Source organism: Phyllostomus discolor, chromosome 3 (assembly GCF_004126475.2).
Source record: "Phyllostomus discolor isolate MPI-MPIP mPhyDis1 chromosome 3, mPhyDis1.pri.v3, whole genome shotgun sequence".
In the NCBI taxonomy this organism is placed as follows: Eukaryota; Metazoa; Chordata; class Mammalia; order Chiroptera; family Phyllostomidae; genus Phyllostomus; species Phyllostomus discolor.
Window position 1 is genome coordinate 157,076,053 of NC_040905.2, and position 10,832 is coordinate 157,086,884.

At 34.5% G+C, this 10,832-nt stretch overlaps 1 pseudogene; it reads left to right on the top strand.

Moving 5' to 3' along the window:
- The first annotated feature begins 373 nt into the window (after nt 1-373).
- Nucleotides 374-2,008, top strand: LOC114508895 (annotated as a pseudogene).
- Nucleotides 2,009-10,832: the final 8,824 nt, after the last annotated feature.

Here is a 10,832-nt window from a genome sequence, read left to right on the forward strand (position 1 = left end):
ATGTGTATAATGAACCTAGTAAAGCAATGCCACTAAAACTAACTGCAGTCATAACTCCTATTGCATTTGCCCACAAATTCAAACATCTATATTCTAACACAATTGTACCACCTTGTTATGACTTAGAGGCAATAGTATCAACTAACCCCCACCACCCCATCTTAGCTATTATCCTGTTCTAAAAAGGAAAAGGAACTCATGGACATAGACGGTAGTGTGGTGATTGCAGGGGTGGGGGGAGGGAGTTATAAGGGCACTAAATGGTAATGGAAAAAAATATATAATAATTAAAAAAAAGAAGCCTGGTCACCAGAAAGAGAAACTATTTTAGCTGCTCAAGAGTTAGTTGTATTGTCTTTCCTCTCCAGACAAGATGGTATTTTGTGAGGCTAGTGTGACTTTGGTACAGCCGCGTCTTTCTCATCAGAATCTTGCCACCTTAGATGTTACCAAGTTGACTCCACTTTCACAGGAAGTTATCAGCAGACAAGCCACAATTAACATAGGTACAATTGGTCATGTTGCTGATGGAAAATCTACAATTGTCAAGGCTATTTCTGGAGTCCACACTGTCAGGTTTAAAAATGAGTTAGAAAGAAATATCACAATCAGACTTGGGTATGCTAATGCCAAGATTTATAAACTTGATGATGCAAGTTGTCTTTGATCAAAATGCTATAAATCACAGGCCTGCAGGCTGAATCTGGCCCTACACCTTGTTTTATCTGGCCCAGCACCTTGTTTCTACCTGGCGGCAGCTCCGAGCTCCTTGTAACTACTTGAGGAGTAGTTACATTTATACAGCCCTAAAATTACATTTGGCCCTTTGAAGGCAACCTAGAGGCTGATGTGGCCCTGGTGAAAATGAGTTTGACACCCCTGCTATAGATGCTGTGGAAGCAGTGCACCTGATGAGTTTCCTACACACATTCCAGGGACCAAAGGGAACTTCAAAGTAATCAGACATGTTTCCTTTGTTGCCTGTCCTGGTCATGGCATGTTGATACCTACTGTTCTGAATGATATAGCAGTGATGGATGCAGCTCTTCTGTTGATAGCTGGTACTGAGTGTTGTCTTCAACCTCAGACTCCCGATCACCTGGCTGCCATAGAAATTATGAAAGTGAAACATTTTTTGATTCAAAAAAAGTAAAATTGATTTGGTAAAAGAAAGTCAGACTAAATAACAATATGAACAAATCCTTGCATTTGTACAAGGTGCAGCAGCAGAAGGATCTCCTATTATTCCAATTTCTGCTCAGCCAAAATATAATATTGAAGTTGTCTGTGAATATAGTGTAAAGAAAATTCCAGTGCCTATAAGGGACTTTATATCAGAACCCCAACTTATTATTATTAAGTCATTTGATGTCAACAAAACTGGCTGTGAGGTTGATGACCTTAAAGGTGGTGTGGCAGGTGGTACTATTTTAAAAGGAGTATTAAAGTTGGGCCAGGAGATAGAAGTCCAACCTGGTATTGTTTCCAAGGATAGTGAAGGAAAATTTATGTATAAACCAATAGTTTCCAAAAATGAATCACTATTTACTGAGCATAATAATCTTCAATATGCTGCTCCAGGGGGTCTTATTGGAGTTGGAATGAAAATTGACCCCACTTTGTGCCGGGCTGACAGAATGGTGGGACAGGTGGCTGGTGCAGTTGGAGTATCACCAGAGGTCTTCACAGAATTGGAAATCTATTTCCTACTTAGACAGCTTCTTGGTGTATGCATGGAAGGAGGCAAAAAAGCAGCAAAGATGCAAAGCTATTTAAGAGTAAAGTGCTTATGGTACACATAGGATCCTTGTCTACAGGAGGAAGAGTTTGTGCAGTCAAGGCTGATTTTGGCAAAATAGTTCTCACTAATCCTGTGTGCACAGAAGAAGGATTAAAAATTGCCCTTGGCCGAAAAGTTGAAAAACACTGGCATTTAATTGGTTGGGGTCAGGTAAGAAGAGGAGTAACCATCAAGCCAACAGTACATGGTGACTGAAGAATATCAGTTTGGATGAAGTTAGATTTCTCTTGCCAACCTAAGGGTATCATTTCAAAGTAGCCTTGGAGAATACACTTCACAGCTTGCTATCTTAGAAGATGTAAGGTTATTCTAATTTTTTTGTGTGTGTGAAGAAAACTTAGTCCCCACTACTAGAATAAAAATAGGATTTACAATAAATATCAAATTAGTATATAGATGAATTCAACCCATATTTTAGCAGAAACTGATTATTGCTAAACAGTATCAAATTAGTACATCAATTCAGGTTTGAAATAAAACTGTTAGAACAAGACTTTGCTTATGGCACACATACAACTGAACCTGTTTAAAGTTTTTCTTATTTTTTTTTCATGATTTGTCTTTGAATTACAAACAGCCTTTGTTTATAGCGCATGTACCACTGAATCTGTTTGAAATAAGGTTTTTCTTCATAAAAAAATAGTTGTATTGAAATATACTATAATCCGTAAATTAGATGAAAAAAAAAAAACTTGTAAAAGTGCCCAAAACAGGGGAGTTATTTAAAAACATGAATTTTCTGTAGAGACTAAATGCACATCAGTACACCAAATGGAATCTTGTATTTGAGTCTGTGAAGTTGAGTGCTTCAATCAAGTTTACTCAGTCTAAGTTGGTTTACCTCATTTTTAACTTAGTAGATATATACTATTTTACACTTGATTCGTATAAAATATATCAATTTTAAGTGATGACAGTAAACATTCTGTAAGCATTCAATTCTACCTGGAGGTCTGTATCTACTCATTTTGTGTAATGAGATTTTATTTACATAAACATTAATGTGAATATTAGCTTATTGAAAATTCATGAAATGACTCAAACTTTCATTCATTCATTTTGTTACATGCTGTCTGTGTAATCACCATGAGCCAGGTAATGTGCTGGGTCCTGAGTATTTAATGGAACATGTAAAGGCTTAGAGTAAAAGGGTAGTCAGCAAAGGAAAAGGCACAAGGAAAATGGCACAGGGATGAAGATTATTAAGGAGACAAAATTGAATTCAAGGTAAGAAATACAAACAGCAACAAGCAGGTTTCCTTTACTAATAAGTGGTATGACTACAATTCAGATAGGTATCATTAACTAACAAAATTTAGATTCCATTAAAGATAGGTAAAATTACTAAAAACAAAAGAAAGGATGAACAGAAACATGAGGATATATAAGACACTTTACACACTTATCAATAGCTGTCAATAGTGTAAACAATAGAAGGACTGAGGACAATGACCTGAATAGCTTAACATTCAACACATTGTTATCACTAATAACTATACATAGATATCTATTCTCTAAGCAGAGAAGAAAATATGTTTATTACATTTTTTAAAATGGTTTGTACATTAGGGCACAAAGAAATCACCATAAAATTTCCAAAAGACAAAAATGAATAAATTTTAAATATGTTTTTTAAAAAGCAAATATTACCTACTAAATGTGTTAAAATTTGTATGTGTTATGCTAAGCAGTATTCAATAAATTAGGAATTTATTTATCCATTCATTCATTCATCCATTCACTCACAAGCTATCTAGCAAAAAGAACATTAATGCTACTACTCCATATCAAACAAAGCTTCTAGGGTGCACCCAAGGTTGGATACAAGCCAATTATAGTAAGCATTTTTCAATGCCAAGTAAAAAATAAATATAAGCAAATTTCTACTAAAGAAACCAAAAATAAGTGGATAGACAATTTGAATAAAGCAGATGCATTAGTGCATTTTAAAATGGAAAAAAAAAACCTGAGTAGAATGTATTAAGATTAGTTTTTCCAGTAAATAGTAAATTTAAAAATAAAGCTCTAGGTAAACCTTAAAAATTAAGTATTGTAAATGTAGGAGATTTACGTTTATAAAGCAATTGAAAATTTTGCCCCGAATGTGCATGCACCCACATACACACACATACACCTGTACAATGAATTTCCAAAAGCTGCCAAACTGTCTCAAATTGGTTTTTACCCCAAATATCCTGCTCCTAATAATTTCTCAAATACTTCCTTTCCTCATTAATCTGATAGTTACAAAGACTATTTTTCCCTCAAGAAGGTGGCTCTCTTGTAAATTACAGTTTAATGTACTTTTAAATATTAACATAGGTTCTTTCTAACTGAAATAACTAGCACTCAACTGAAACTAGCTTAACTGATAGCAAAAAAAGGGAGGACACACATCTGGGCTGATGGGTTGCACGCTTTGCTTTAGGAAAGGCTATACCCAGGACTTCAAACTAAACAGTTTGGTCATCTTTTCTTTTCGTCTTCTCTCCTTCCCTTCCCTTCCCTTCCCTTCCCTTCCCTTCCCTTCCCTTCCCTTCCCTTCCCTTCCCTTCCCTTCCCTTCCCTTCCCTTCCCTTCCCTTCCCTTCCCTTCCCTTCCCTTCCCTTCCCTTCCCTTCCCTTCCCTTCCCTTCCTTCCCTTCCCTTCCCTTCCCTTCCCTTCCCTTCCCTTCCCTTCCCTTCGCTTCCCTTCCCTTCCCTTCCCTTCCCTTCCCTTCCCTTTCCTTCCCTTCCCTTCTCTCTTCTTTTCTTTCTTTCCTTTTTTCCATCTTGCCTTCTTTCCTTTTCAGTTCTGCTTTTGATTTTGTATTGGCCATATCTTTTCCTACCACAATCCAAACCCCTCTCCCTGACCACCACTCTTCACAGTGAATGTGGTTGATGAAATGGCTGCTAAGCCATTAGTGTCATATCTTCCGACAAAGAGATAGCTGGGTCATATTTATGACTCAGGAGATAAGGTAGATAAAACAACAGGGTCAGTAAACAAATGGAGTCACACATTTCACCAGCAACACAGAGAGGCAGAAAGCACCAGGTATATAATTCTGAATGGACACCATGTGCTCTGGAAATGTTCCAAGGAAATGTTTTCTATCTAAAAAGGAAAAAAAGTAGATGATCAAGGGAGTTTTAAGTGGTATCAAAAAATATGAGGCCAATTTATATTTTTAAATAAGATATAAAAAGCAAGGCGAAGCAGAAAGGAAAATGTCATATAAAAAAGAAGTACAAATATAGTATGCAGTCTGGTTCAATTGTGAGCAATGTTTGTCCAACTAATGGTATAAACACTGAATAGTCACCTGGCATTATTATATCATGATACTGTATTGTTTGAGTGGAGGAGATATATATATGGGTGAGACTATATATGATACTTAAATATTTATTTTTATGCTTAATATTCATTATATAATATTTAACATTAAAAATTAAAAAGAAGAGTATAAGCTTCTCACTTAGAAATGTGGATTTGGAGATATATATGTATGTTTATATAGATGAATATGTATATTTACTATATATGCACTAAAAACATTGAAAAGTGTGGTCACTGGGAAGCATGATTTATGTTAGGTAGTTGGCTTGGAGGACTGCTCTTTTTCAGTATAAGTTTTATTATTAATTTAATTTTTAAATGTTTACCTATTTTAATTTAATAAAAATAATTAACTAATGCATATTTTAAAAACAGGTAACTTTTCTTCTGGCTCCATCAGACAAAAATAATGCCAGCAAAGATCACATGCCCAAATCCTCCGTGAACACTCACTTGGACCAGGAGGAGAACTTATTGATTAGGGAAAAACTCATTACATGTCTGTATTTGTGGTCGAAGAGGAGAGATCTTTTATTGAAAGACAGCAGTAAGGTGGGAGATGAGTTCTTCTTACTTGAAATAGAGGTGCATATAGGTGGAATATGTTTGCTTTTTTTTAAAAAAAGTTAGCTTCTTAATATAATAAACATTATTTAAGCATAGAATACTTCCAAGGAGTTAAAATACAGTTAGATAAGTAAACCCTATTCTGTGTACAGAAATTTTATGAGAGACTTCAATGCAAATTTATTCTTGTTTAATTATTGGTCTGATTAGTCCAAATTTAACATAATTTAAAATTCTGCATAAATATTTCCAAAGCCAAACATGAAGAAATTTAGTAAAGAACTATTTGATTTTTAGGTTGACATGGAATAATAAGCATTGTAGTATATCAGCGAATAAAAACACTAAAAATAGAATAGGCCTGGAAAAGTATTGGGTTGGCCAAAAAGTCTTTTCTATTTTTTTCCCTTTACAATGGCTCTAATAGTGTTTAGTTGTCCTTAACTTCATCTGAGACAATTTTGTTAGATTGTATTGTGACAGCTGTCATATCAGCATGCATTAAAAATAATCAAAATTGGTAAATTTTTATGCAGCTATTTTAATATTGAAGATGGAAGAAAATAAGGAGCATTTTTTGGCATGTTGTACTTTATTATTTCAAGAAAGGTAAAAATGCAACTAAAATGAGACAAAAGATTTGGACAGTGTATGCAAAAGGTGCCATGACTGATCAAACATGTCAAAAGTGGTTTGCGAATTTGCTTGGTACTATTAACATTTTGGCCAATAATTCTTTGCTGTGGGTCTGTCTTATGCATTGTAAGATGTTTAGCAGCATCCTGACCTCTACTCACTAGAAGCCAATAGCAGAAGATAGCCGACATACTCAAAATATCCAAATCAATGAAGTTATTGGTGAAAATGAGAAATATATCTTTTATTTTATGGAAAAAACATAATGGACTTTTTGGGCAACCCAATAATATATATCACGGCATTAGTAGTTTCCATTAAAAATTAAATTAACACAATGTCTCTCAGTTGACATTTTTAGTGAAAATTATTATATTCTTGCTAGTGAACATGTGTTGTGAATCTTCCTCTCATTGATTACTCTAATTTTTTGTAATGGGAAGAAAAAATAAGTCAGAGGCTATAGAACATATGAAGAACAATGAAAATAAAGAATGTTTTGAAATGTGTGACTTGACAGCACTCTGCTGAGAAGCAGCATGGTATGATTGTTGGACTCTCTTATTCAAGTCCTGCCTTTGCCATTCTGAGCTGTAGGACCTCAGTCACTGTACTTGATCTCTCTTCACTCATTTCCACACATGTAAAGCAGGGATTATATTAGTGTCTGTCACAGTGTGGCTATGAATATTGAGAAAATAATATATGCAAAGTGTTAGGACAGTACTTGGCACATAATTAAGCCCTAGTTGCTAGTGGTTATCATTACTGCTCTTTTCTTCATCCTTTTGATATAACTTGCTAAGTGTGCTTTCTTATGGCTTAATGCAATTTCTGTTGTTGTTGAATATTTGAAAAGATTGTGAAGTACTGTGTAGCTCACTTAATGCTGTTGTTTGGATGGTGTTGATGATTAATTTTCCATGTTTAATGTCTGATCCAGAACCTTTTATTCCTGTGAAATATTAAGTTCATACAAACAGAATGGGGGTGGTTAGGCATCAGTTAGTTGGCAGTAGTTACTTAATTGTTAGCAAATTAAAGGAGCTGATACTCAGAAGAGATGAGTTGCTCTGAAGTATGTGTCTTAATCATTCCCACTACGTTCATTCTTAGATCAGTAAACTTGGCATTCAAAGGCATTTTAGGTGTTTTTTACTACAATCACAGTCCTTCATGGACATAAAAGCTGAATCTCACCTGCTTTCTTATTTTCTTTCTTTCTCTCCAGTCAGCTCTCTTAGCTGCCAGCACACCACCAAGGCAAGGACATGGAGTTCCATGCTACTGAAATTGAAACATACCTGTCATTTTATGTTTGACCATTTAGAAAAATAGATGCAATGTGCTATTTGAATATACTACAAAAGATAACGGGATCCTAAAATATTAAAATTGCTAAGAATTTTAGATATTATTTGCTCTTGCCCAAATGCTTTCCAAAAGGCAAAAAGAGTTTGCCATGGTTTGAATACCTAGTAAATAACAAAAACCAGAAACAGTCTATGGATCTTTTGAATCCAACTTGAGCACAGTTTTCTAGCATGTTGCACACCAAAGTTGAGAGTACTATAGCTTTGTTTTAATTTTAAATGTAACAACAAAAAAACACAATTCTCTACAACAAATACTGCATAAGCCACTAACGTGAGTAATATAACCCTGTCTTTTTGTGTTTTATTATTTAATCATACCCTTCTGGCTACTTATTGCTTTTAATAATCAAGAAAATCACTAATTTAACTAGATAACCTAATGTTGGTGAAAGTTCCTTCCATGAGTCTGTAATTTTTTGTATCATACATCTCACATACCTTTTCCTTGCCATTTCAAACCAAGTCTAAGTTATGCCCAGGCTCTGTTCTCTAACTGGAGCATGACCGTGTCTGTACAGGGATTTGTCCAAGCTTAACTATAACGGTGTCTTCAGTTTCTGAAAGATGAAACTATCTAGTGATCACAATCTAACTTTAAGAGAGCCAAAAATCTCTAACACTACTGAATTACAACACTTTTTGTTCTTTCTAATATATCTCTGTTCTGAATTAAAACCATATTACTTTAATTATATTGCTTTCATAGAATCACCTCTAATTGATTAGTTTAAGTAAAATCTATTGGATTGAATTTATTTCCTGGAAAGGTGAAAGTACAGTTTGCTGTCAATTATGTGTTATTTGAATTTTGGTAGTTGAACTTAGAAAAAAAATAGAGGGAAGATTGTTATTGTATCTATAGGGGATAAACCATCTCTATGTCTCCCATTAGATATTTGTAGAAGGTACTGTAACATCTCGTACACCTGAGCCAAGTGATTTCTTTTTGAATTATACTTACTGTTCTTCATTCTTAGCGAAATGTAAAATGAGTCATTATTAGCTATATACATTAATAGAACATTATATGTGGCAGAAAACTCATACTTTTATCTTAAATGTTTTAGAGAAGACATATGTGTCAAAGACAGCATTTATAGTTTCTAAGGCTATTTTTGTTTATACTCAGACCACATTTTTCTATACAGCTGAAAATATATTTATGAACACTTACTATAGCCTTTGGTTTATTTCCAAGTACAGAGATAATACCAACAAATAAAATAATAATAATAATAATAATAATAACTGATTGATCACAGCAGTATGCTTTTATATTACATATCTTATCTCTAATAATTGAAATATCCCTGTAAAACAGTCATTCTTCTCCTCATTTTACAAATATGTGAGCTAAAACAAGAAGGTTAAGTACTTTCCTCAAAGTTTCAGTCAAGACCTGTCAGAATTTAAAGCAGGTATTCTCTTCACTCCATTATATCTTTCTTGACATAATAATTCTGTGAGCCCTCTGGATGTTCAGAGGAGAGAATAAATGGGGTAGTAAAGGAAGGTGTCTGAGGTCAGTGAGAAAAGCTTTTTATATATTTTGATCTCCCCACCTTCTCATTTTCTTTTGTCCTTAAGGACTTATCTCCTTTATTTCTTCCTAGTTTTTCAGTGATCACACTTTTATGTTCCTTTGACTTATTACTTATTCCCCTGTTGGGCTTCCAAGAGGTAGAACTTCCATGATTATCTCACTTCAGTGTCCCTTAAAGTTGCATGCCACTCCAGTGCAAGAGGCAGACTCAAAGGGGGGCATAGTAGATAAAGGTGTAGGCAAATGGGTGTGCATGCTCTTTGTTTATCTTATTCTATCTCCCATTTAAAGAAAGATCAAGATGATAACTTTCTGAACCTTTAAGTGCTTTTCATGAGGTAAATGTCAAAGATCTCTGTGTAGGGCTTTGGTGCAATTGAATTTTCTCCTTAATTTCTTCCTAAATTTTGCAATTCAATTAAATGTTCCCATCATTCCTCTGTATAATCTCAATTGTCAATAAGCAGGAGCTTAAGCCTATTTCTGTCAAGAGACCACAACTTACAAGATCTGTGCCCCTTTGCTGCTTGCTTTTTTCCTCTTTCTTGAAAATAAAATATCCATACATAAAAATATACAAATTATAAGCCTATTTCTTGATAAATTGTAGCAAAGAGATATCTATGTATTCCTACCTAGTTCAATAAATACGTCCAAGAAGATACCCTCTGCTTCTTACTACACAGTACACCTTTAACCTTCCCTTCAAAGGATAATAGCTGTAGAAATATTTAAAAAGTTATTTTGTTAAATTATGAGGTTTTTAATGCATTTACATATGTGGCATCAGAGCATGTCTCAGGTAGGTGGGTGTGAACATGAACATGATAGGCCATGTGTTCATAATTGCTCAAGCTGTGTTATGAAAATATGGAGATGCATTACATCACATACTTTTGAAATTATTTAAATTTCCATAATTACAATTATTCAAATATCAATGATATAAATTATAGTTATTATATGTATTGTCTCAGCATATTATCAGTCACACCACCATTCAATGTTATATAAGTACAGTCATTCACTAGTTTACATTACAGTTCTCAACTTTGCTCAGTTCAAACATGTAAGTAATAGATTTTCTTCCACTTTGTCTGGAATAGGGGCTCATTGGAAAATTTCTGGCTGTCGGGGAAGAATGTAGTTGAAGTACACATGTCAAACTTGTGCTGCATCCCCATCTACAGGTCAAGATGATAACTGCAAACTTCCTCACTTCAGTGAGCCTTTAAAATATAAGCTTTCAAATCTGAATATACATAGCTGTTTATGTGAATATAGAAAAATTGTTTGCTATTGTTTTCTATACAGTTGAGTATCCAGAAAGACATTTTAGCACAAAGCAGGAACCACCTGTATTTACAGATGGCCTGGGGAAGCATTAATCATAGAGTCATGTACCAGTAGCGCTACAGCATGCTTCTATCAAATCGAGCCTCCAGTGTGTCAGACAAGCCACCTAGAGGAGGACCACACAGTAGTGTCAGTGTTTTTTAGCACACTCTTGATTATGACATCTATGTTGAACTGAACACGAATGGCTTTTAATTTCTCTTGGCACTCAACTTCCTATACCAATTTG